At 42.6% G+C, this 25,796-nt stretch overlaps 1 protein-coding gene across 1 annotated transcript in view; it reads left to right on the top strand.

The window, feature by feature from the left end:
- CSPG4 (chondroitin sulfate proteoglycan 4) overlaps positions 1 to 25,796 on the top strand; it is a 164,081-nt gene that overhangs the window by 158 nt on the left and 138,127 nt on the right. The gene's annotated exons all lie outside the window — the stretch shown is intronic.

The following is a 25,796-nucleotide window of genomic DNA, read 5'->3' as shown; positions in this document are numbered from 1 at the left end:
TGGGTGATGATGGGTGCACTAGGGGGGACCAACAGGGGAAACGTATAGACCGACATGTGAAGGGGTCCCAAGACGGACAAAACTTTCTTGAAACTTTTCTTGCACATGATTCCTGCACTCTGAACTGCACTCTTTACTCGCCTCTCTGTATAGAATGAACTGTTATGACTCCAATACTTCTTCACATATAATGATGCACAGCTGCCGCCTTTCCTTACTATTTGTATTACACTATAGTAACTTCTTACTTTGTAAACACATACTTTTCTACACCACACACCGCGCTCCCATACATTCATAAGAATACATCATTCATTTCTCCATCCTTCAGTTATGCGGACAAGTCATTTATTACCATTGACGTGTACAGCTCTTTATTCCTTATAAAATGTTTACAGAGCTTTCTGTACTCGTCTGAATAATGACTAGAGCTCTGCCTTACTTCTCTCTTTTCACATGAAATGCACATAGGTACCTCACGGTGAAGAACAACCTCTCAATCACCGGTAGAGTCATTTTCTCATTCCGCACTCCATGGTCAATAATCAACAAAATGATCTCTCACAGTCTTCACGATAGAAGGCTATCTGTGCCTGATAGAAGAGGAATCTACAATCTGTAGACCTGTGATTGTTGGGGAACTACTATTCCCAGCATGGCCTGTCTGACCACCGCCAACATATATGAGCATGAATGTATGAAATGATTTGTTCTGTATATATTTATATGTCTTGCTTTCTCTAAACAGGATTTTAGACTTTTGCTCGAGCATCCCTGATAAGCTAGTTTAGCTCAAGTGTTAGTGTTCCAAGCTGTCCTCTCGTGATCTCTTCACATTAATCAGCAGTAAGTCTTCACCAACTCTTACATCGCTTTCCAAGTGCTTCCTCATCTACACGTTCTCTTTTCTCTGTGGACTATATACTGTAGCTATGTAAACACTCAGTCTATCCCTGTTTGTGCACATTATCCATCTTCTTACTAGGTACCTTTCAGATAAAATACTAAATGGGTTATATCACTGTGCGTACTATTACAGTATTACCTATTATTTTTTACTACACTTGTTAAAGTGGTATTAAACCCAGGACCGATCATTAATTATATTGCAGCTTACCATTCATTACATGTGGTGACTGCATTTGTGTTCTTTCCTTTGGCTTTTTCCCTCTGTTTTCACCTGGTGATGTGATCAGTAACACCTCCTGCCTCTAGATTGGCATGGGAGGCACAGCAGACAGCAGGATTGTCAGTTTGGAGGTCAGGGGAGTATTTAATGTATTAGCAGATTTACAGTGTTTGTAACCCTAAAGAAAAAAAAATAGATTCTGTTCCTTTAAAACATGTTATACAGCACATTGCTTGTGCTGTGTAATTTGGCCCCCTATAACACCTGAAATACCTGGCTAATCGTGCTTAGTTCTGCCCTCCCCTCTGTACACTGACCACGGTTTTTCGTGGCTGCAGAGCCCGGACACCCTGATCAGTTTACGTGTCTCCATCATCCGCAGCTCTCCTCTATCCTCCTCTTCCTCCCTTCCTCCCTGCCTGTCAGCTCCCTGATCCCCCCCCCCCAATCCTGATTATAGAGTAAAAGTGTAAAGTTTCTCCAATCACCTCTGTTAGATAATGCTATCTTCCGGAGCTGAAGTGGTTATAAAATTTGAGCTGGAGTTTGACTTTAATTTGTTAGTGTATTTAAAGTGGCTGTAAAGCCACTTGTAAAGTCTCTCAAATCCCCTCTGTTAGATAATGTTATGTTCCCCAGTGTGTATGATTAAAAAAAGGTGCTGGGCACCTTGTTCCATAGCGCAGATCGGCGCTCACGTGACCGCCCAGCTCTCTCCTCCTCTCCTGCTCCCAGCTGATGTCAGCAGGAGTTTTCTGCCCCTCTCACTGTAGCTGTCAGCCTGGGAGAGGAGATACCCGGGCGGTCATGTGAGTGCCCATCTGATTTCTAGTCTGAATTGAATGTTATAATGTTACTAATTAGGGCTTTATATTGTTTATGAAAGAAATGCTCTTTGGATTCTCTAAATACTACCCATAGGTGTGAGCAGGACTGGGAAAGGGGGTGGGCAGGAGGAGCGGCTGCCCTGGGCACTGTGGTATCATGTGTGGTGGGAGGGCACTGTGAGTAGATTGGAGTGGAGGAAATTTGTGTTGGAAGGAGGAATTTGGGGGGCCGCAGGTGGTAGGAATTGTTCTAGGAGGGGAAATTTATGTGTGTGTGCTAAAAGTGGTGATTTAGGGGGATCTATCTTGGGAGGGGAGGGGGTGGGGCAGAATATTCATGCTAGGAGGGGCTACTGGGAAGTTTTGTGCCAGATGGGGGGGATATGGGGGGAGGGTTGTGCTAATAGGGCTGATTTAGAGGATTTGTGCTAGGAGGGGAAGTTTGAAGATTGGGGGAATTTGTGGTGGAAGGGGGAATTTGGAGTGGGGGGGAAGGATGTGTACTTGGAGGGGAGAATTTAGTGGTAGAGGATTTATGCTAGGAGGGGTGACTTTTTTTTGGGGGGGAGGCATTTGTGCTGGGGGGATTTAGGGGTTGGGAGCAAAGATTTGTTCTGGGAGGGGCAATGTCAGCAAGGGGTGGATTTGTACTGGAAAGAGGGGGAGGTTATGCTTACAGGGTAATCATACAGATTAGTGCTCAGTTTTTGGTGGGATTTTTGCTGACACAATACTCATGCATCTTGGGGAGTTTGGCATGTTAACCCTTGACTCTAGATCAACATTTCCCAACCAAGGTACCCAGGCACCCTGGGGTGCCTTGGGGTTTTATCAGGGGTGCCTTGACAAAATGCCTAAAAATGTATACAAAATGTAATACAAGCCAGCAGGTAGATCAAGCCTGCCTTTTAGTTACACAATGCCTTTCTAGACACTGGTATGCTAACAACCAATGACATCAGTTAATAAGGAGGATGTCTGTTACCTCCACAGAATCCTTGTTTGAACCTCCTGTGCCCCTCTCCCTCAGCACTGGGGTGACATTAGCTGACTGATGGAGAGAAATTGAGGGAGAAGAGAAACATTGGAAAACTAGTCAGTACCAGTGTGCAAAAGTGTATTTGCTTTGGAAGAATAAATCAGCTCTAACGTTGGGTGTCCTACAAGTGGAAGTTGCTGCATTGTGTAAAGCTGTTAGAATCGTTTTGTTAGATTTTAGAATGGGGTACCTTGAGATTGTCTATAATTTTAAATGGTGCCTCGGCTGAAAAAAGGTTGTGAAAAACTGCTCTAGATGACCTTGTCCTGGCACTGGTTTTGAGCACCCATTAAAATGTTCTTTTTACATTTTTATAATATATTTTATAATATAAAATATTTTTATTTTTCAATATGAACAGACAAAGGATAGAGTGCAATCCAACCACTGACCATGAGTCTCTGATATATACAAAACAGAGATATATTAGTTTTAGGTAAAGCCCAATGGCTTCCTATGTCTCTTGGGGTGCTAGGTGTGAGTCTTTCATGGTGAATCCTGGATCGGATAGTGGGAAATAAGAAAAGAACTCAGCAGGGAAGATGGTACTACCTCGGAATGGCCATAGCAGGTGTATGGACATGGTAACTCAGAAGAAGAGATCTTACCTTCACATAATAAATAAATAATATTAGCAGATCCACTGAAATGTATTTCAGTCCTTACTACTTTATTCTCTTTTGGTGAAAGCAACATATGGACCATTGAAGGTATGATGCTCCCAGCCTCCCAATACCTGAACCCACATTTATATCACATCATTAGATTTAGTCTTTCTAGAATTCAAATTCTCAGTTCATATATTCCCTTGCTTCCAGCTCCTATGTAGCGAACCTTCACCAATGCTGGTTTCCTCCAGTTTCATTAATTATCATGGGTTACATCTTGTTCTTTGCCAGAAGACATCTCACCCACAAAGTCATATTGACTGACAAGCTGGTTTACGTAGGAGCAGAAAAAAGAACATCCTCATTTGATCATGGGTGCTGTACTCTTTACTCTTGGCTTAGACCTACTCAACGGTGTCATGTTGACAAGGACCACACACAGGAGTAAAATGTACTGTTCTGTACTTGTCATTAAGGGGGGGGGTAAAAGTCAAAGATCAATGAAAGATTTATGTTTCAAATTAGTTATGTTATGCAGACATATTCTATATTAATAGTTCCTAGTGGCATTTTTATTTAATTTAATGACACAAACTTTGGTTAGAAAAGTGGCCTGCATCAAAATAAAGTGCGATATACAGTAGAACGGGTCTCTTTTACCTTTCTTAACGCTGTTTAGTAACCATAGAGACGTTGGGGACTGGAGGCTGATGCAGCACAATCGATGAGCAACATTTATAGTTCTATGGTACCATGCAGGTAGGAATTGATTCACTAAAAGCAAATAGGTTTTTCAACGTGCAAGTGAAGTTGCATTTTGCATGGGATGCTGCACTTTGCATGGAAATCTTCCCTAGAGCTTAGTGAATGCAGTGAAATTTCACTTTGCAAAGAATAGTCAATTGTGTGAAAATAAGAATTTTTTATTTATTTATTTTTTTATTTATTTTTTTGCTTGAACATGATTGGATAATAAAACTCAGCAGAGCTTCACCTCATTCACTAAGCTCTGGAAATTGCCCATGCAAAGTGCAACTTCACTTTGTTAAGTGAACAGTCTATTTGCCTTTGGTAAATCACCACATTAGTGTCTTTATTTTGGTCATAGATACTTTTGTATCCTTTTCTTTTTAAAACTAGAAAGGAAAGTGCAGGACCATGCAGCTCTTAAACCCCTTTCACACTCAGGCGTTTTTCAGGCGCTTTTGGGCTAAAAATAATGCCTGTAAAGTGCTTGAAATATGCCTCCTCTGCAGTCCCCGTGTGAAAGCGAGAGTGCCATTACACTGGGACGATGCGTTGGCAGGACGTTAAAAAAAGTCCTGCAAGCAGCATCTTTGGGGTGGTGGAGGAGCGGTGTATACACTGCTCTTCCACCGCTCCTGCCCATTGAAATGAAAGGGCACCACTGCCGAATTGCCTGCAAAGCGATTTGGCAGCGGCAATACAAGGGCACATTTAGCCCTTTATTCGGCCGCTAGCAGGGGTTTAAAGTGTTATTTACCCGCCTCTCTTTTCCCCTTGTCCATTCACAGAACCCTGTGTATTCTGTGATTGGTTCATAGAGTACAAAGCGTTCTGTGAATGGACAAGGGGATAGGAGACACAGATATACAACACTATGACTTCTCTGTATGATAGCCACGGCAGTTAGAAGTACAGTCATTGCTCTACTTTCCAGCATAAATAAAAAAACTGATTTAACTTATTAGAGGTACAATTGTAAAAACCGCAAGCCTCAAAAACCATTCTGTGTAGGGTTCTGCTTAAATAGTCTGTATTCTATATTATTGAACACTCCCTAAGTCCACTTAGACAGTGTCACCAAAGGTTGGCTGAAAGATCATTTTCAACAGGCATAGGAGAAGACCTGTTTCAGCTTGGCCTCATTCATCAAAGTGCGTGAGACAGTCTGCATTACCCTATAGCAACCTATCAGGTTCATACCTACATTGCACAAATGCAGTAGAGAAAATTAATTTGGTATGTAAGGGAAAAATTTGATTTGGAAATGTCTTTGCTCTGACCCTGATAAGGTGAGAACTAAACATAGATGAACATAGATGAAAATTTTGAAATAATACCCATTATAGATATATATCTATATATATCTATATAGATATATATAGATATATATCTATATATATATAGAGGTGAGAGAGAGAGAGAGAGAGAGAGAGAGAGAGAGAGATATCTCTATATATATATATATATATATTACTTTCTGTTATAAAACCTATCCAATAAAAAAATAAAAAAAATCCAATTTCTTTATACATTTTGGCCAAAATCTATTCTGCTTCATAGCTTTGGTAAAAAAAAATCCCAATAAGTGTATATTCATTGGTTTGTATGAAAGTTATAGCGTCTAAAAACTATGGTGTATATACTGTATATTGCAATTTTAATTTTATTTTATTTTTTTATACTACTAATGGTGGTGATCAGCTACTTATAATGGGACTGCAATAGTGCAGCGGGAAATCTGACACTAACTGTCACTGGGGGAACTGAGTAACTGCCACTGACATCACCAGTGACATTAATACAGTGATCAGTGATAATACTATACACTGTCACTGTACACTGGCTGGGAGGGGGTTAACAGCTAGGGCGATCAAGGGGTTAAATGTGTGCCTAACAATGTGTAATGTGTGTAATGCAGGCATAAGAAACAGAGAGATTGTTCCCTCTGTACAGAGCCTAGTGTTAATTGTCAATGCAGGGCTCTGGGCTGTGATTGGACACAGCTGATCAGCGGGTCCCAGCCATGAACAATTGTCTGGGACCTGCTGACAGATGTCGTGGGGGGAGGCGTGAATGCGTGCTCCCTATACCCGAAAGCAGGCAGCGCCATACCAGTGCGTCGCTGTGCCTGCCCAGGCCGCCCGTCCACAATGCACTGCTGGCGGGTCACCCTTAAGTGGTTAAAGCAGTGGAACTGCGTAATCCTTCAACAGTGAGCAATTGTAGGCTGATTTTCCACCTACACTGACCACCAATGCAATTTACTACTAACCCCCAGACTGTGTAGGGGATTACTTCTACACTAAGCATTAATATTAGATGACACCATCATTTTTACTGTCTGTCTTTCTTTTCTGCAGTTATAATTTATTTATAAAATATTACAAAAAATTATGTTTTGGAGGGTTTGTAACAAAATGATCTGCCCTGGGCGTCAAATAAAATACTTACTCCAAACTAAAGTTTTAAAATGTATAAAACTTTTTTAAAGTGATACTAAATCATTAAATTTTTTTTAATAACAAAGAGGAAATCTTACCTGCTTTTTGCAACAGTATTGCACAGAACAGTCGTATTCCTCATCTTCTGACAGTCCCCCACCAGCCCTGTTAGCCTCTCCCTCCTCCAAGAGCCTCATTCAGTAAGCCAGGCGCTAAGAAGTTTCCTATGTGTGCGCGCTCCTGATCTGGCCTACAGACACCCACAGCACCAGTAAACTATCCCCCCTACTGTAGCGGAGAGAATGTTTCAGAGGCTCTCACTTTTTTATGCTAGAAAATCAATTACTATGCATTGAAAGAAATCAACCTCCCCTCTCTCACATTTGGGAAACATCTGATTAATTTGAACCTACCTTTTTACCACTACACCTATGAACATACTGGTAGAAGGAACAAGTTTCATAATGTCTGGTTTGCAGGGCAGGACTTAGGGTGGTCGGGGCCCCTGGGCTTGAGCCACTTTTGGGCCCTACCTGCTATACATTACCGTATAACACGCGCTGGCGTATAACACACACCCAAAGTTTAGGAGGGAAGTTTGAGGAAAAAAAACCTTACATTTAAATGCCCATCAATGCAGCCTTGTCAGTGTCATTTGCAGCCTTGTCGTCATTGCAGTCTTGAAGTTTAAAAATGGCGCCGCAGAGAAACAGAGTCCTGTGTATCTTTGCGGCTCTCGGGTCTGCTCGCAGTCCCAAGCGGAGCCGAGAGTAGCCGAGTATACTTGGCTCGGCTCACAGACATCCCAACTAGGGATGAGCTCCAGCGTGTTCGCACACTCCACGTGCAGAGCCCGCCAGGAAGTCGGCGCAGCGCTGCGCGAATCACAGGCAGTGAGACATTGCCCGGATGTGTGCTGCGTTGCGCTGACTTCCTGGCGGGCTCTGCACATAGTGTGTGAACACGCCGGAGCTCATCCCTAATCCCAACCTGCAAAAACTAATTTCAGGGAGGTGACGCAACAAGACCTCCCCACATGACACATTAATATATGTGTGAACATTTTCTGTGTATGTGTGTATAATGTCACTCATATGCAGCCTATGTCACACATATACACCTCATATCACTCACATACAGCCTATGTAGGCTGTGTGTGTGTGTGAGTGATGTGAGTTGTATATGTGTAAGACACGGTACAAGAGAGGATCAGAGACTGCAGACAGGGTACAAGAGAGGATCAGAGACTGCAGACAGGGTACAAGAGAGGATCAGAGACTGCAGACAGGGTACAAGAGAGGATCAGAGACTGCAGACAGGGTACAAGAGAGGATCAGAGACTGCAGACAGGGTACAAGAGAGGATCAGAGACTGCAGACAGCGTACAAGAGAGGATCAGAGACTGCAGACAGGGTACAAGAGAGGATCAGAGACTGCAGACAGGGTACAAGAGAGGATCAGAGACTGCAGACACGGTACAAGAGAGGATCAGAGACTGCAGACACGGTACAAGAGAGGATCAGAGACTGCAAACACGGTACAAGAGAGGATCAGAGACTGCAGACACGGTACAAGAGAGGATCAGAGACTGCAGACACAGTACAAGAGAGGATCAGAGACTGCAGACACGGTACAAGAGATGGTCAGAGCCTGCAGACACGGTACAAGAGAGGATCAGAGACTGCAGGCAGGGTACAAGAGAGGATCAGAGACTGCAGACACGGTACAAGAGAGGATCAGAGACTGCAGTCACGATACATGGGATGGTCAGAGACTGCAGACACGGTACAAGAGATGGTCAGAGACTGCAGACACGGTACAAGAGATGGTCAGAGCCTGCAGACACGGTACATGGGATGGTCAGAGACTGCAGACACGGTACATGGGATGGTCAGAGACTGCAGACACGGTACATGGGATGGTCAGAGACTGCAGACACGGTACATGGGATGGTCAGAGACTGCAGACACGGTACATGGGATGGTCAGAGACTGCTGATATGGTTGAACTCAGTGTACATATATATAGTATTGCAGGACTGTGACACTCTATTTAAACTGGTTCTGCAAGATCAAGTCAGTAATTCTTCTTTGAAAAGTGCAACCAAGTGACAAGGCAGCAGCACATTTAATTTCCAAAAGAACATTTTTCTTACAAACAGTGATCTGGTCAGGATTAGTGGAGGACAGTAAACAGTTAATGGGTCTATGAAACTTCTAGCCTGAATCAGCAGGAAATCCTTCACAAAAACATCAAACTGCAGCACACACAGAGCTCTGGCTAAATAGCTGAGCTGAAATGGTTAACAATCAGCCAAGTGTGACCTGTCACTGGACACAGAATGCCAGGGGCTGAAGGGTCTTCCAGAGATCTGATCACAGTGTGCAGCTATAAAGAAAAAACAAAGATTATAGAGGGAGGGGGAGGCTGATCAGTAACATTGCACTAAAGACACATTTCTGGAAGACACTGTCCAGCCAGCATTACATGTGACTGTGCAGCACTCCCCACCATCTTCTTGTGTGTGCTCAGTGCTGCAGGATCTTCCCATAGTCATACCTTCCTCTGCTATGTCCTCCTGGGGCTTCAGGTACTGTTTATCTCCCTCCCAGCTCCCCCATTCAGCATCTGTGTAGTTAAATGTGGCGGGCTGGAGAGGGGGAGGGGAGTTACACTCTGTCTGCTGCACAATACACAGACTTGCTCCTCCAGCCCTCGCTGTTACACATTTCCTCAGCCCCGCCTACTGTTCACAGCACAGCCCCGCCCCCGCTTCTCTCGCTGTACCAAATCTCCTAGCAGCTGACAGTGGCTCTCTGAGTGACAGGTTCAGCTATGTATCTTGGCAGGGCTGCGGGGCCCCCTATTGGGCGGGGCCCCTGGGCTTGAGCCCAGTCAAGTCTAATAGTAAGTCCGGCCCTGCTGGTTTGAAATGGATGGAGGAAACCTTCACAGCTGCTGATTCAGGCCCTTAAAATTTGTTTGTGGACCCCTGATGGTTGCCGTATTCTTCTACGTTTGCCAACCTCAATGCACTGTTTAATTGGGCAACTATGTGGCAAATGAGGTTTACTGTTGATAAATGTAAAGTTTCATAATGTCTGGTTTGAAATGAATGGAGGAAACCTTCACAGCTGCTGATTCAGGCCCTTAAAATTTGTTTGTGGACCCCTGGTGATTGCCGTATTCTTTTATGTTTGCCGACCTCAATGCACTGTTTAATTGGGCAACTATGTGGAAAATTAGGTTTACTGTTGATAAATGTAAAGTTATGCACTTGGGAGCTAAGAATATGCATGCATCATACATACTAGAGGAGTACAACTGGAAAATCAATGGCGGAGAAGGATCTGGGTGTTCTGGTAAATTATACACTTAATAATAGCATGCAATGCCAAGCTGGTTTTTCCAAAGCAAGCAAAGTTCTTTCTTGTATTAAATGAGGTATGGACTCCAGAGAGAGAGAGAGATACCATTATGCCCCTGTACAAATCATTAGTAAGACCTCATCTCGAATATGCAGTTCAGTTTTGGGCATCAGTTCTCAAAAATGATATTGGGGAACTTGAGTAAGTGCAGAGAAGACCAAACAAACTGTGAAGAGGTAGGGGGGGATATAATCAACATGTGCAAATACATATGGGGTCCATATAGTGAACTTGGTGTTGAGTTATTCACTGTAAGGTCATCACAGAGGACAAGGGGGCACTCTTTACATTTGGATGAAAGGAGATTTGTTCTCCAAATACGGAAAGCTTTTTTACAGTAAGAGCTGTGAAAATGGGGAATAGACTCCCTCAAAAGCTAGGACAAGTGGTGGGGTGATTTTTACCCTAAAGTGGTTGTACACCTCTGGCAAATATGAGCAAATATGAGCAAAGCATATCCCTCTATTGTGTGTGTGTACTTGTCTCAATCCAGAGTAGTGGTGGCCCATCCATAGGGGCACATGGGCACTGTCCCCCCACCCCACCCCCCAGCTTTTCACAAAAAAAGTGGCCCAGGTGGCGGACACACAGAAGTCTATGGTAAGCTTTGCCAGCCTGCAATCAGCTGATTGTAACTGGGAAGCTGATTTGCCAGTGTTTAGGGAGTGTTTGGGGTGCAAGCGATGTACCTGCAAACACTCCCACTCTCCAATCATTTGTCTCTGGCCTCCTTTCCTCTTTTTTTACTTTGCGGGGACCAGAGGAGGGTGGGTGGTGCTTTTTGCAGCACCGCAGTGTCACTTCTGGTCCCGACCAACGCTCACTATGCTGTGTGAAGTGGAGCTTAGTGAACTGTGCGTACGGGTGCGGTGGATCCGAATCGGTAGGCCTGAGTAGCACCTGTGATTCCGGCGCCTAACAGCAAGTGCCAGCGCTTCAGGCTCAGCCTTCTGCAGTGCACTTCTACTCTCTGTCTAGTCACCCCTCCGCTCTGCCCACACTTCCCTGGCCTGTGCTTCTCAGTCATTCTCCACTCAGACTGGGTCCAGGTCATGGGTGGATGATCGCATGGCTGAACTGGCGCATGAGGGTGACATTTTGAGGATTATTTACTGCCATGTGATGTCCAATCAGGACGTGTCACTGACTCACTACTACTATCACCATCATCACTACTACTAATACCGCCATTATCACTACTACCACCACCATCATCACTACTACTACCACCACCATCATCACTACTACTACCACCATACCCTGATCTGTGATGCTGAGCTATATACTCTGATCTGTAATGCTGAGCTATACACCCTGATATGTGAGGTTGAGCTATATACCCTGATCTGTGAGGCTGAGCTATATACCCTGATCTGTAATGCAGAGCTATATATCCTGATCTGTAATGCTGAGCTATATACTCTGATCAGTGAGGCTGAGCTAAATACCCTGATCTTTGAGGGTGATCTGTATACTCTGATCTGTGATGCTGAGCTATGTACCCTGATCTCTGAGGCGGAGCTATATACACTGATATGTGAGGCTGAGCTATATACCCCGATCTGTAATGCTGAGTTATATACCCTGATCTGTGAGGTTGAGCTGTATACCCTGATCTGTAATGTTGAGTTATATACCCTGATCTGTGATGTTGAGCTATGTACCTTGATCTGTAATGCTGAGCTATATACCCTGATCAGTAATGCTGAGCTATATACCTTGATCTGTGATGTTGAGCTAAATACCCTATTCTGTAATGCTGAGCTATATACCCTGATCTGTGAGGCTGAACTATATACCCTGATCTGTAATGTTGAGCTATATACCCTGATCTGTAATGCTGAGCTATATACCTTGATCTGTGAGGCAGAGCTATATACCCTGATCTGTGAGGCTGAGCTATATACCCTGATCTGTATTGTTGAGCTATATACACTGATCTGTAATGTTGAGCTGTATACCCTGATCTGTAATGCTGAGCGTGAGCTGAATACCCTGATCTGTAATGCTGAACTATATACTCTGATCTGGGATGCTGAGCTATATACCCTAATCTGTGAGGCTGAGCTATTTACACTGATCTGTGAGGCTGAGCTATTTACACTGATCTGTGAGGCTGAGCTATATACCCTGATCTGTGAGGCTGAGCTATATACTCTGATCTGGGATGCTGAGCTATATACCCTGATCTGTGAGGCTGAGCTATACACCCTGATCTGTGAGGCTGAGCTATATAATCTGGCCTGCGGTGCCAGGGCTGTATACCCTGTCCTGTGATGCTGGGACTGTATACTCTGTCCTATGCTGCTGAGCTGAATACTCCTGACACTATGGGTGGAAGCAAGTGGGATACAGGGGATGGAGTGCGTGGATTATATAAGGGGAGGGGTTTATTAGAAGTGGGAGGGGTCAAAAAGAAAGGGCAGGGTCTGGTGCCCCCCATCCTAAAACTTCACCAGCCGCCACTGATCCAGTGTACTAAGTGTAATTTCTGTTTGATGCCTCGTCCCTCTGCTATCTGCATAAGCCACTTCTGACAAGTTTTCCTGACACCAATAGATAAAAATGTGACATGGGAGGAAGCTACAGCACACAGCTTGTATTTGACAGCCTCAGCTCTGTTCCTGTGTGCTGTGTAAACAGGGGAGTGTCCCTTCCCTACAATCAGCTCTGAGAGCTCATCTCACTTAGATATGCAGAGTGTAATTTCTGCTCTCCACCCCCTGCTTTCTGAAACTCAGACAGGCTTTATAAATTCTGCACCTTGAACAGATGTAGAGAAATGAAGGCTGCAGATAAACAGGTACAACTTATGTAGGAGAAATAGTTTAATCTCTGTGTATCACCTGAGGACAGTCACTTCACTTGGTATATGCAGTGGCGCTTCCTGATTGGCTGGGAGGAGAAGCAGGAAGACAATAGCAAATATTAATTCGCTATTGTCACACAACCGGGAGGGCTCAGGGAGCAGTACTCTTCTCCCCGAGCCCACCCTTTTTTGAAGTCAATTAGATCGTCAGGCTCTAATCATGTGCTTAAAAAAACAAAACAAAAAAACCTAATTAAAATCCATGCATCCGGCGTCCTGCAAGTAGATTGGGGGCCGGGCACATTGGATTAGGGGCGCCCCTAATGAAGCGGCCGTCACTGAGTATATGTAAGCATTTACAAACAGTTTAATGCAGAAAAGGCTGCAAGTGGCTCTTTTTAAGGTACAGAAGTCCATGACAACCAATTAAAAGTAATTTTTCTTTGTCTAATTTGCGCTAAGCTGCTTAAAGCTGCAATCTAATAGGTGGTTACAAGTTCTACGCATAAGTGTTCCTTGCACCATTGCACTATTTAAAAGAATACTGTCTAAAAATAACCATTGATAATAAACTATTTCATCTACATTAGTTTTCTTATAGCAAAGCAATGACAGGGGTTGAATATAAGTAGAAAGAATAATAATGTTTCTCAAAGATGGCCACACACATGCTGAACTGCAACATCCATCATCCTCTATTATCGCTCCATCCAGATCAGTTGCATTTATATGGTATTTAAGTGCTGAGGATCTCTGCTATATATCTAAGGATTCAGTCTTCAGCTGCTATACTTAACCAACTGACATCAGTGACATATTTTATTGATTAAAAGGTCAGTGTTGCTGTGACCTGTGACATTAACAGGTTCTAGCCATGTTCATTCATAGCATCCCAGTGACGGGGCATTGTAGGAGGTGTGTGGGGCGTGGGGGGGAGGACCACATTTAATTTGTAGGACTGCTGCTAGATCACTTTTTCCATCTGGGTGTGCCTGTGAGTGAGTGGGATAGACAGAGGGGTCTCTGTTAGTGTGATGCCGCATTACACGTCTGACATTAAATGTTCCTTTCTGTAAGAAATGCTTCTTTGAAAAGTGTGTTTGAGGCGGTAGGAAAAGGGGGAATTCTGTTTTTTTACCCATCATTTACACACCCCGTGACTACACCCTAGAGCTATGCCTTCTGTGAGAGTCTTTAGTGGGCACAGAACTGTTTCTCATTAACAGCTCCTGTAATCATGGCGCTATGTGTCATTTTATTCTGACTAATGTTTTATAACTTCTTTTTTTTTTTTAAGGAATAAATTGTTCCATATTAGTGTTCTATTTTTGCGTCTGTATATGTACGTTAGACCTGAATCTGAAGGTCACTTCACCCTTTTTTTCACTTCAGTGTTGCTGATCACTCTCTGCCTTTTTACAGCTACTATCTGTCTATAAAAATACAATACAAGGGTGCTAAATCAAAACATACATGTGAATATTAAACCACAATTAAATAAATTAATTTCTACAATGGTGAAAAAAAGTCCAAAAAACATAGTTTCATAGTTAGTTAGGTTGAATAAAGACACCAGTCCATCCAGTTCAACCTGAGTGAGTATCTACAATTGTCCCTATCCTTGTACATTGCACACTCACATCGGTCCCTACCCTCAAGGAGCCCACAATCCAAGATCCCCATTCATATACTAGGGCCAATTTTGGACAGAAGTCAATTAACCTACCTGCATGTCTTTGGATTGTGGGAGGAAACCGGAGTACCCAGAGGAAACCCACGCAGGCACAGGGAGAACATGCAAACTCCAGGCAGGTTGTGTTGTGGTTGGGATTCGAACCAGCAACCCTTCTTACTGCTAGGTGAGAGTGCTAACCACTACACCACTGTGCTGCCCACATTATACATTATAGAAAGCAAATGTGTAAAAAAAAAGAAAAAAAAGGGATTTAATCCACAAAGTCCGTCTTGCAGGAGCCCAAATGAGTGACGAAGTCCTATAAACAAGACTAAATAAATCCACAGTCCATGTATTTCATAGGTGTCCCCACATTCTTAATTTCCTCTGCATCTACCGCCAAGTGACACTGTATAAATGAGCCTCTTACCAGATAATTTAAGCTTTAATTTAAAGTGGTTGTAAACCCTTACAAACCACTTTGACCTACAGGTAAGCCTAGATTAACCCCCCTAGCGGTTATCCCGAGTCTGGCTCAGGTTAGGATTTTACTGATAGGAGCGGTAACCCCGAGCCAGAGTCGGGATCTCTTCGCTGGATACAGGGAGGACACAGTGAGAGTTACTTACCTTGTCCCCTGGATCCAGCGATGTCCTCCGCGCTGTGTGATCGAGTTGTCCTCCGCTCGATTCACAGTGCCGAATGCCGCCGAGCTCCGTTCCCTGCGGCGTTACGGCACACGGGATTGAAGATCGGCGCCAAATTCAAAAAAGTAAAAGTACACAAAACACACACAGCACCAGATTACAGTACTGTATTACAAAATTACACACCCCCTTTGTCCCTAGTGGTCTGTGCAGTGTCCTGCATGCACTTTTATATTATAAATACAGTTTTTTCTGCCTGGAATTTGGAGATTGTCCATAGCAACCAAAAAGTGTCCCTTTTTCAGTGTTTTAGGATTTGATTACATTATTGAATAATTCTTATTATTCTTTATTATATTATAAACTTTATCATACCCGGGATGTCTACTAGACTCTGGTTTGAACATATTTAAGAGAGTTATTCCTAAGAATTACAGGACTACAATATAAGACGCCAAATTTCCATGCAAAATAATTGTACCGCTTTCAGCACCTAAATCCAGACTGAATCATACCGCCAGGGAGGTTAAAGCTTACCTGTAGGTCCAATAAATATCTCCTAAACCTACACGGTTTAGGAGATATTTACTAAAAGACAGTCACAGCTGTCTACTTCAGGGTTTACTTCCTCTTTAAGCGCTGTTTTAATCTTTTTTAACAGGATATTTCAGGCACCAGACATCAGGATTGCTCCAACAGTGTTGTAGATATATTAGGAGATAAAAATATATATGCCCATAGCATGATCCGTAAAAACAAAATTATTTATTCAAAATTGTAAAAGTGAGTGTTTTGTGCCACAAAACACTTACAGTATAATATATACAAAAAAATTGGGCAATATAATACAAGCTGCATGAAGCGAGGATGAAAATTACAATGTTTTTCCAAAGCAGCAAGCTGTATGGCCGCACCGGACTCCACGCGACGGTCAGCGAGCATGTGTGATGACATAGCATAGGGAGATTGGCTGTCTATGTTTTTCAACCAGGGTTCCATGGAACCCTACAGTTTCTCAATAGGTTGTTAGGGGTTCCTTAGGCATTGGGCAATTTCTGCTTCTCAGATAACTGTCCACTGACACCATTGATCTTTTTAAATCTGTAAGAGTGTAATTCTTCCCAATGACCACAAACATAAGGAGCATTCTTCCCTCTGACCATTACACTAATGTATCACGAGTTGTAGATCTAGTCATTTTTAGCAGTGGTTTCCTGAGACAACAAAGTTATTTCAAGCATTTCTCTGTGTTGTTGAGAGACTTTTCTATGCACTAGCTCTAATAATGGCTGCATTTCATGGCCCAGGGCAGGCTTCCAGATAGTGACAACAGAGGAGTATGTCTTCACAATGCGTTTAGAAATGACCACTTGTAGTCTCCATTGGAAGCCCATGTGACAGGGTGACAAGGCAGGAATACAACTGAGAGACATGGGCAGAGTGCTGTCTCCCTATAACAGTAAGTGTCGGTAGCAGCTACTTTCTGTCTATATGCACTTGTAATAATGGCTACATATCATGGCACAGGGCAGGCTTCCAGATAGTGACAGCAGTTGACTATGTCTTTGCAATGTGTGTAGTCATGACCATTTGGTAGTCTCCATTGGAAGCCCATGTGACAGGGTGACAATGCAGGAAACCAACTGGGATACATGGACAGTGCATTTTCACCCTATAACAGGAAGTGCCTCTAACAGCAACTTTCTGTCTATATGCACTTGCTCTAGGAATAACTGCATTTTGTGGCCCCAGCTGGCTTCCAGATAGTGACAACAGTTGAGTATATCTTTGGAATGTGTGTAGGCATGGCCACTTATAGTCTTCGCTGGAAGCCCATGTGACACAGGAGCCCAACTGGGAGACATGGACAGAATGTTGTCTCCATATAAGAGGAAGTGCCTGAACAAAGACCTTCATGAACAAATCCCCAGGGTAGATTAAAAAGTAACTTTTTCAAAATACACTAACTTGTTAAAAATTATATTTGGAATAACTGTAAACTACATCTATTTTTTACTAATTAATTCAGCTATACTACTTAGAAGTGTTCTGCATCTGGATGGGTAAAACTTTGAGCATTACCAGCAGTGTCAAGAGAAGGTCCTTTAGCACCCAAGGTGAAAAGGCCAAAATGTGCTCCTTCTCCTATGCTACTACATGCAGCAGAGGTTGTAGGTCCTGCCTTTTTATGCCACCTCCTGCTGAAGCACTCAGTGGGGTCATCTCTTCTGCCCACCCTTCAGCCCAGCCCTGATTAACATAGTCTGCTGAGTTACACATGTGTACTATGCCAAACATGTAGGCTAAACCTCATAAAGCAGCAAAGTACTTGAATGCGTTCAAGAATATCAACAATACCTGGTCAAACTGTAGGAAATCGACCTTGTTATATAATGCACCAATCTATACCATACAACTTGCCCAAAAACTGGACCTGTGCAGGAGGAAGACTCCTAGCTTCTTCAGAACAGGTTCACTCCAGCATGCCACCATATTGATCCTTGATTACCTCCTTATGCCACGTACACACGACCGGACTTTTCGAGGGACTAGGTCCGACAGACTTTCAATGGAGTTCTGACGGAGCTCTGACAGAGTTCTGACGGACTTTCCGAATGAACGGACTTGGCCACACACAATCACACCAAAGTCCGACGGATTCGAACGTGATGACGTACGACTGGACTAGAATAAGGAAGTTCATAGCCAGTAGCCAATAGCTGCCCTAGCGTCGGTTTTTGTTCGTCGGACTAGCATACACACGAGCGGATTTCTCGGTAGGAACTGGGTCCGGCGGAGTTCTGGCGGAAAAATTTGAAACATGTTCCATTTCTAAAGTCTGGCAGCCCACACACGATCGAATGGTCTGCCGGAATCATTCCGTCTGACTTTTGATGTTGAAAAGTCTGGTCGTGTGTACGCAGCATTAGATTCCACTTCTAATCCTCTTTAGTTGCAACCACATAGCCATTGGCCTTAAATGTTATTTTCTCTCCCTATACCACATTCTTCCACTCGCAGACCAATATTACTGAATTGTGCACTAGGAGTTAAAGACAAATACACACATTTTAACATGCCTTTCAGCTTTTTTCTAAACTCTCTCTCTCTGCACTTCAGGTAACGGAAACGTTCCTTCCAAGAAACAGATACATATAAATCATGATACTATAGATACTTAAGCCAGGTGCACACTCTTTATAATATGTCAGCATGACTCACAGAGCTGGCTGCTACCTGTCCCTCTATTCTACATTTGGGGATACCTCCTCTTCTACAGAGGAATGCCAGCTAGTGTTACCATGCTCCTCTTGTATCTCCTGTTCATGTGTCCTTTCTTCAGACTTGCCAGTAACTTTTCCAGTTACCGAGCACCCAGGCTGTTAGAAAAGAACCATTTACTCTTTAAGGCCCCTTACAAGCATTTAATACAAATGCAACATTAAAAAAAAGATCAGGCCCCAGTGGCTCTAGGGCAAAGGAAAAAATGTCCTAAGTTGCCCCAAACCCCCCTCCCCCCACACTTGTATCACAAGTCCTTATGATAAATCTTTAAATGACTGACGTTCATTGTAGTTGCTTATAGAAACATCTGATCTGGTCACCATAACATACAAGTTAAAGGAAACCAGCCCAGAGGTTACAGAGGTTGCACTACATCTTGAACTCTGGCTCAGGGCCTTTATTTCCAAGTTTGTGGATTTTGATGATATTGTAACACTTTTTAAAGCTTCATAATTGCACCTCAATCATTTATAGAGGTTTCTTATTCACAAACTTTATAATATAATGCTTGAAATGTGATGGCATTATTGAATGTACTGTATGTCGTGTTATGCTCAGGAGAAAACTCAGACAACTTAATCATGTAAAATTATGTGAAAAGTACAGATGCATTGGACAGGATAGAATGAATCATGATTGAATCCATATCTGTAGATGCTCTGTCAGTGTATGATATTTATCTGAATAGTCCTCTCTTGTGTGTAGTTTTGTTCAAACTCCACTGTAATCTGTTAATGTCAGTGGTTTGGAAATCAGCAGCTCAAAAGTTATTGCATGAGTAATTTAGAAACCACCGAAACTGGGCAATGGTGTTGGAGCCTGATGATTGCAGGGGCTGCGTACAGTCGCTTGTTATCCACAAGTAGAAACTACACCCTTTCCCATTCGAATGTCCCTATTTTGGTGAGACGTCTATTTCGGGCCTGGAAAGAGGCAAGGTTGGGCAAAATGGATTCACGTGTGCCAAAATGTAATCATAGGAGAGCTTTGGGTGCAGAGGACATTACTAAAATGTTGAAATTTTGCATTTAGGGAAGGTGCTGGGAAGTTTGCACCCACAGCATTTATTTGTCCTAATCAGAAGGACCTGGAGGCTGGATTATTGAAACTAAAAATAAGTATGGTTATTGCTAATAAAAATAAAGTTTCACTCTTTATTTTGTGGAGAAAATTAAGAATTCTAATTGTATGCATAGGGAATGACTACACTTTCCTTCTATGTGTCTAACCATCTCTCCCAAATATTGTATAATCAAAACAGAAACTTTGGGTATGCATAACATTTTATAACCAGATTATACCAGCTACCTGGGTAAAAATGTGGACCTAACAAAAAACAATGTGCAGTTCTCATGGCTGGCCACATAATATAGCCCAAAATGCAATACAGTTTGGAAAAACAACCATTGTTAAGACAAATCTATAACAAATTGGATTACAGGCACTTACTGGACATTCAAGACACATTTTGGGAGATTGATGTTATCAGGTTTCCCCCAACTAATCTGCCCACAGTTTGGATTATTTATCTAGAAACAAAAGTTTATTTAGTCCTGTGAGGTGTCATGAGGGTGCTTCATGACATGTCACAGGAAGCACCCTTATGGCTAACAGAGGACAGAATTAGAATTAGACTTGGGAAACTTAACATTAATAAATCACTGGGACCGGGTGGCTTGCACCCAAGGGTACTTAGGGAACTCAGTCAAGTAATTGCCAGACCATTGTTCCTAATTTTTACTGACAGTCTACTGACCGGAATGGTACCAGTGGATTGGAGGAAAGCCAATGTACCACCATCATTTAAAAAGGGCCCAAAATATATCCCTGGTAATTACAGACAAGTTAGCCTAACATCAATAGTATGCAAGCTCATGGAGGGGATGATAAGGGACTATATACAAGGTTTAAGTAATGAAAATGGTATCATTATCAGTAATCTGCATGGATTCATGAATAATCGTTCTTGCCAAACCAATCTATTAACCTTCTATGAGGAAGTATGTTGCCATCTAGTTAAAGGAAGGCCCGTAGACATGGTGTATCTGGATTTTGCAAAAGCATTTGACACAGGTCCCCATAAACGTCTACTGTACAAAATAAGGTCCATAGGGTGAGTACATGGATTGAAACCTGGCTATAAGGGCGAGTTCAGAGGGTGGTGATAAATGGGGTCTACTCAGAATGGTCAGGGGTGGGTAGTGTGGTCCCACAGTGTTCTGTGCTGGGACCAATCCTATTTAATTTATTCATAAACGACCTGTAGGATGGGGTAAACAGTTCAACCTCAGTATTAAGCTAAGCAGATCAATAACTTTTCCGCAGGATGTGGAAATCTTGCAAGAAGATCTGAAAAATTAATGGGGTGGGCAACTACATGGCAAATAAAGTTTAATGTAGAAAAATCTAAAATAATGCATTTGGGTGGCAAAAATACGAATGCAATCTATACACTGGGGGTAGACCCTCAGGGGTTATCTAGGATAGAAAAGGACCTAAGGGTTCTAGTAGATGATAGGCTAAGCAATGGCATGCAATGCCAAACTGCTGCCAACAAGGCAAGCAGAATATTGGCATGCATTAAAAAGGGGATTAACTCCAGGTATAAAGCAATAATTCTCCCACTCTACAAGACTCTGGTCCGGCCACACCTAGATTATGCTGTCCAGTTCTGGGAACCAGTCCTCAAGAAGGATGTACTGGAAATGGAGCAAGTACCAAGAAGGGCAACAAAGCTAATAAAGGGTCTGGAGGATATTATTTATGAAGAAAGGTTGCGAGCACTAAACTTATTATATACAGTACTTAACTCTGGAGAAGAGACACTTGTGAGGAGATATGATTTCAATTTACAAATACCGTACTGGTGATTCCACAATAGGGATAAAACTTTTTTGGGGAAGGGAGTTTAACAAGACACGTGGCCACTCATTAACATTAGAAGAAAAAAGGTTCAACCATAAACTACGTAGAAGGTTCTTTACTGTAAGAGCGGCCAGGATGTGGAATTCCCTTCCACAGGCGGTGGTCTTAGTGGGGGGGCATCGATAGTTTTAAAAAAAACTAATAGATAAGCACTTGAACGACCAAAAAATACAGGGTTTTACGAGGTAATGCTGACTTCTAATCACAAACATAGGTTGGACTTGATGGACTTGTGACTTTTTTTTAAACCTCACCTACTATGTAACTACCGTATATACTACGTATATACCCGTATAGGTCGATCCGAATATAAGCCGAGGCCCCTAATTTACCACAAAAAAAATGGGAAAACTTATTGACTCATGTATAAGCCGAGGGTGAGACATGCAGCAGCTACTGTTACAGCTTAAAAGAGTGGAAAAGAGGGTCAACTATGCCCATCTGCAGCTGTATACCTCCCTGTGTCCATCCCTGTGTCCATCCCTGTGTCCATCACTGTGTCCATCCCTGTGTCCATCCCTGTGTCCATCACTGTGTCCATCACTGTGTCCATTGCAGCCTACCTGTGTCCTGTGCATGCCTCTTTGTCCTTCTGCAGCCTCTGTGTGCCATTTTGCACCGATCTGCATGTTTAAAAAACATACGGCGGCCATGCCAGGATCGCCGCACCTCTCCTCCTCGTCTGTGACAGACGGCGGCCATTCCACTGTTCAAAAGCCGCGCCTCCGTCTGTGATAGGCGGAACACTCAATTTCCCAGCAGTCAGTGTTCCGCCTATCACGGACATCCTCTCATCCTCGTATGAGAATGAGCGGATGTCCGTGATAGGCGGACCACTGACTGCTGGGAAATTGAGTGTTCCGCCTATCACAGACAGGGAGGCGCAGCTTTTGAATAGTGGAATGGCCGCCGTCTGTCTACACGACACGCTGATCGGGTAGGCAGACGGCGGTGACTAGAGTATAAGCCGAGGGGGCACTTTCAGCCTAAAAAAAGGGGCTGAAAATCTCGGCTTATACTCGAGTATATACGGTATGTAACCATGAGAACTAGACATTTATACATGTTCAGATAGCTTTTAAAATCAATTGTGACTAGCAAAGTAGTCATGAGAAAACTTTCTCATGCTTATTTACTAAAGTGAAAGCAATATTCCCTAACCAATAATACCCAACAAGAAACAATCTTTCACCAGTCTTACTACGGCAATTATTAGTTGCTGTGGCTTATCGGACACTGAACACTTTTCTTTACCTTTAAATCCTCTAAATGTCTTAACTGCTATATTGATCCAAATAAACTATAATTCAAACTCATGCTCTCTGTATACAATATCTTATGAATGTATGCAAGTATTTGCTTGGATGGACGACTTTGGTTTATGAACAGAGTAAGAATATGATTCTGGAATTGAGATTGTTTAAACAGCAGCACAGTATTTAGATATGTCTGTTCCTCTGTGTATTCCTCCTTTGGCAGCCTGGGTCTGACGCATCTGTAATGTGCCTGATTCCCTATTACTGCTGTTAAAAGTGAGCTCCAGGGAATGTAACTAGAATGAACAGGGGGAAGTAAGTGTAAAATGTTAATTACTTTTACCTTCATGCTGTCCTTTCTAAGTTGTAGATCTCCAAACACTGTGCCTAGAATGCAGTAGCAATGTTAGTGCATTGCTTTGGTCTATGCGCTCTTCTTCTGTTTATGTGTTTTAATGAATGGAATTAGTTGCAATGGAAGTCAGTGAGGTTCACCATTTGCAATGACTTATTTTATTTATATATATATATATATATATATATATATATATATATATATATATATATATATATATATATATATATATAAATAGGGTCCCTGTCCTATTCTTATACGTTTCTTATATGTTTCTTATTACATTTAGTGTGTTTTCTGTTGGTCTCTAACCAAGCTGAGCATCTTTTTTTGCCTCTACTTGTGGCTGAGAGGGCGGTTTCAGTCATTAGAGTGGGAAGGACATTTACGGAGTTATGAATATGTATCTGATCCAACCAGACCTAGGGAAGGTCCTAGTTAAGAAGTACGGTTCGGGAGATGATAATTATTTGGGTCACCTTTCCAGTATGTTTTCAATCTCCTGGCCATTTGCCTGGATGTCTGCATAAATGGCTATCCCAGCCTGGGGAATGTGCCAGATGTGCAAGGCCTGATACCTGCCGGAGCATAAATCTGAAAATGGTAGCTGGGCTGCAAGGAATCTCCTTACTGTAGAGAAGCCTTTCTCAACCTTTTTAAAAGCGATGAACCCTTGCAATGACTTAAAGATCTCAGGGAATCCCTGCCAATAATTGTAATATCTACAGCTCACAGTACGTTATTGTGGTAGTCAGTGGGAAGTATGATCCTTACATTGGTGGTTAGTATAAAAAATACTCAGTTTACAGATACAGGTAGTCCCCGAGTTACAAACACCCGAGTTACGAACGACTCCTACTTACGAACGACTCCTACTTACAAACGGCCTCAAATGCCAGCCACTTGTGCTCCACACTAGTCCTTGATACCTTTCAAGCACCTCCCAGATAACATAACAAGCGCTCGGAACATCCCACATCCATGCACAGGCGGCACTTTCACTTATCGATGCAGTGTTCCGACAAGAAGTTACACTTACAAATGCAGTGTTGCGAATTACGAACAACTTCAACTTATGAACAAACCTACAGTCCCTATGGTGTTCGTAACTCGGGGACTTCCTGTAGCTAATAAGCTCATTGCTCAAGGAACTCCTAACAACGTCTGGAGGAACCCTAGTTGAAAAAGGCTGCTGTAGAGTGTCCTAGAGAAGCTGAGTAGAAGCTACGTTTGGACATTGTATGAAGGATTCATTGCCCATCAATCAAGCTATCTTTAAATGCTATCAGACTGTCAAGGGCAAGATCGATTACAGAGCAATACAGGCATACTCCACTTTTAAGTACACAATGGGGTTTATTTACTAAAGCTGGAAAGTGCAAAATCAGGCTCACTTCTGCATAGAAACCAATCAGCTTCCAGGTTTTATTAGCAAAGCTTAATTGAACAAGCTGGGGTTAGAAGCTCATTGGTTTCTATGCAGAAGTGAGCCTAATTTTGCACTTTTCAGCTTTAGTAAATACACCCCATTGTGTACTTAAAAGTGGGGTATGCCTGTACACTGTAAATAAAAGGAAAGACTGTGGCTGCTCTTACAGGATCATAGACTTGTGTTGCTGCTCTTACAGGGCCAGCAATTATCAAAAGGATGCTTTTAAAAGGCCTACTACTTTGAGTAAACCTGTCCTAGCTTTGTACTCTTTTTGGGTATCCTGCACCCCTAAACTCTCTCATTTGCAATTGAGTTCAGCAATAAATTGTAAAAAAAAAACTGACGTGACTGGCACCCACTTTTTTTTTCACTCTGTCATGAAGTAAAAACCAGACCCTGAGATGGAAATGTTAGTCTTCCACACTACTTATGGTCTCATTCCTCACCACCCCAAGGGGAGGAGTGCTGCAAATAAAACAAGAAGAATAGGATGTAGAGACAGTTTGAACCAGAAGCATTGTACTAAAGTTTTGGGAGATCCATAACCTGGAAAGGACAGCGCAGAAGTTTACTTTTTTTTATGTTTCTTCTAGTTCTGCATTTTGAAGATACATTTTAAAATGCAAGCTCTACTGACAGAACTGTTTACACTACTGACCTACTTCTGAAAAATGCCAATTTCCTGGCAGCTTGGTGCCCTAGTAAGTGCATTGGTTTCTGAATCACCAACCTAGAACAAGTATAAAGATCAGGAGTTCTGACTTCACTTGCTGCATGCGTGTCTCAGTACAGGTTCCCTTTAAGGGTGTTTTTTTGCTTTTAAATGTGTGTGGGAATATTTCCTGTGTGGTTTTCGGTTACACTCTAAAGGCCAGAAATTAAACTTTGAGGTCACAAATTATAGAGATGAAAAGGCAAGGCGGTAGATAGTGGGAAGGGTGACCGAGACACTTTTATGCATACACATACTCCCTCACATACTGTCCTATAATTACACAGAGCCACACGCAACACACCTTTAAATATACTGTAGATACATGTTTCATGAATAACTTCATATGATGTGCATTATATACATAGTGAATATGCATAATCCTTCACGCAGAAATGTCTTAACATTTACATTTACGCAAACATGAATTGTTTAATGTCTTCATGTCAGACGTACTTTGTAATTATGTTTAGGTTTATTA

Source organism: Lithobates pipiens, unplaced genomic scaffold (genome assembly GCF_037356315.1).
Source record: "Lithobates pipiens isolate NorthernLeopardFrog02 unplaced genomic scaffold, aLitPip1_a1.2 Scaffold_8, whole genome shotgun sequence".
NCBI classification, from domain to species: Eukaryota; Metazoa; Chordata; class Amphibia; order Anura; family Ranidae; genus Lithobates; species Lithobates pipiens.
This window is presented reverse-complemented; position numbering and strand designations above follow the sequence as displayed.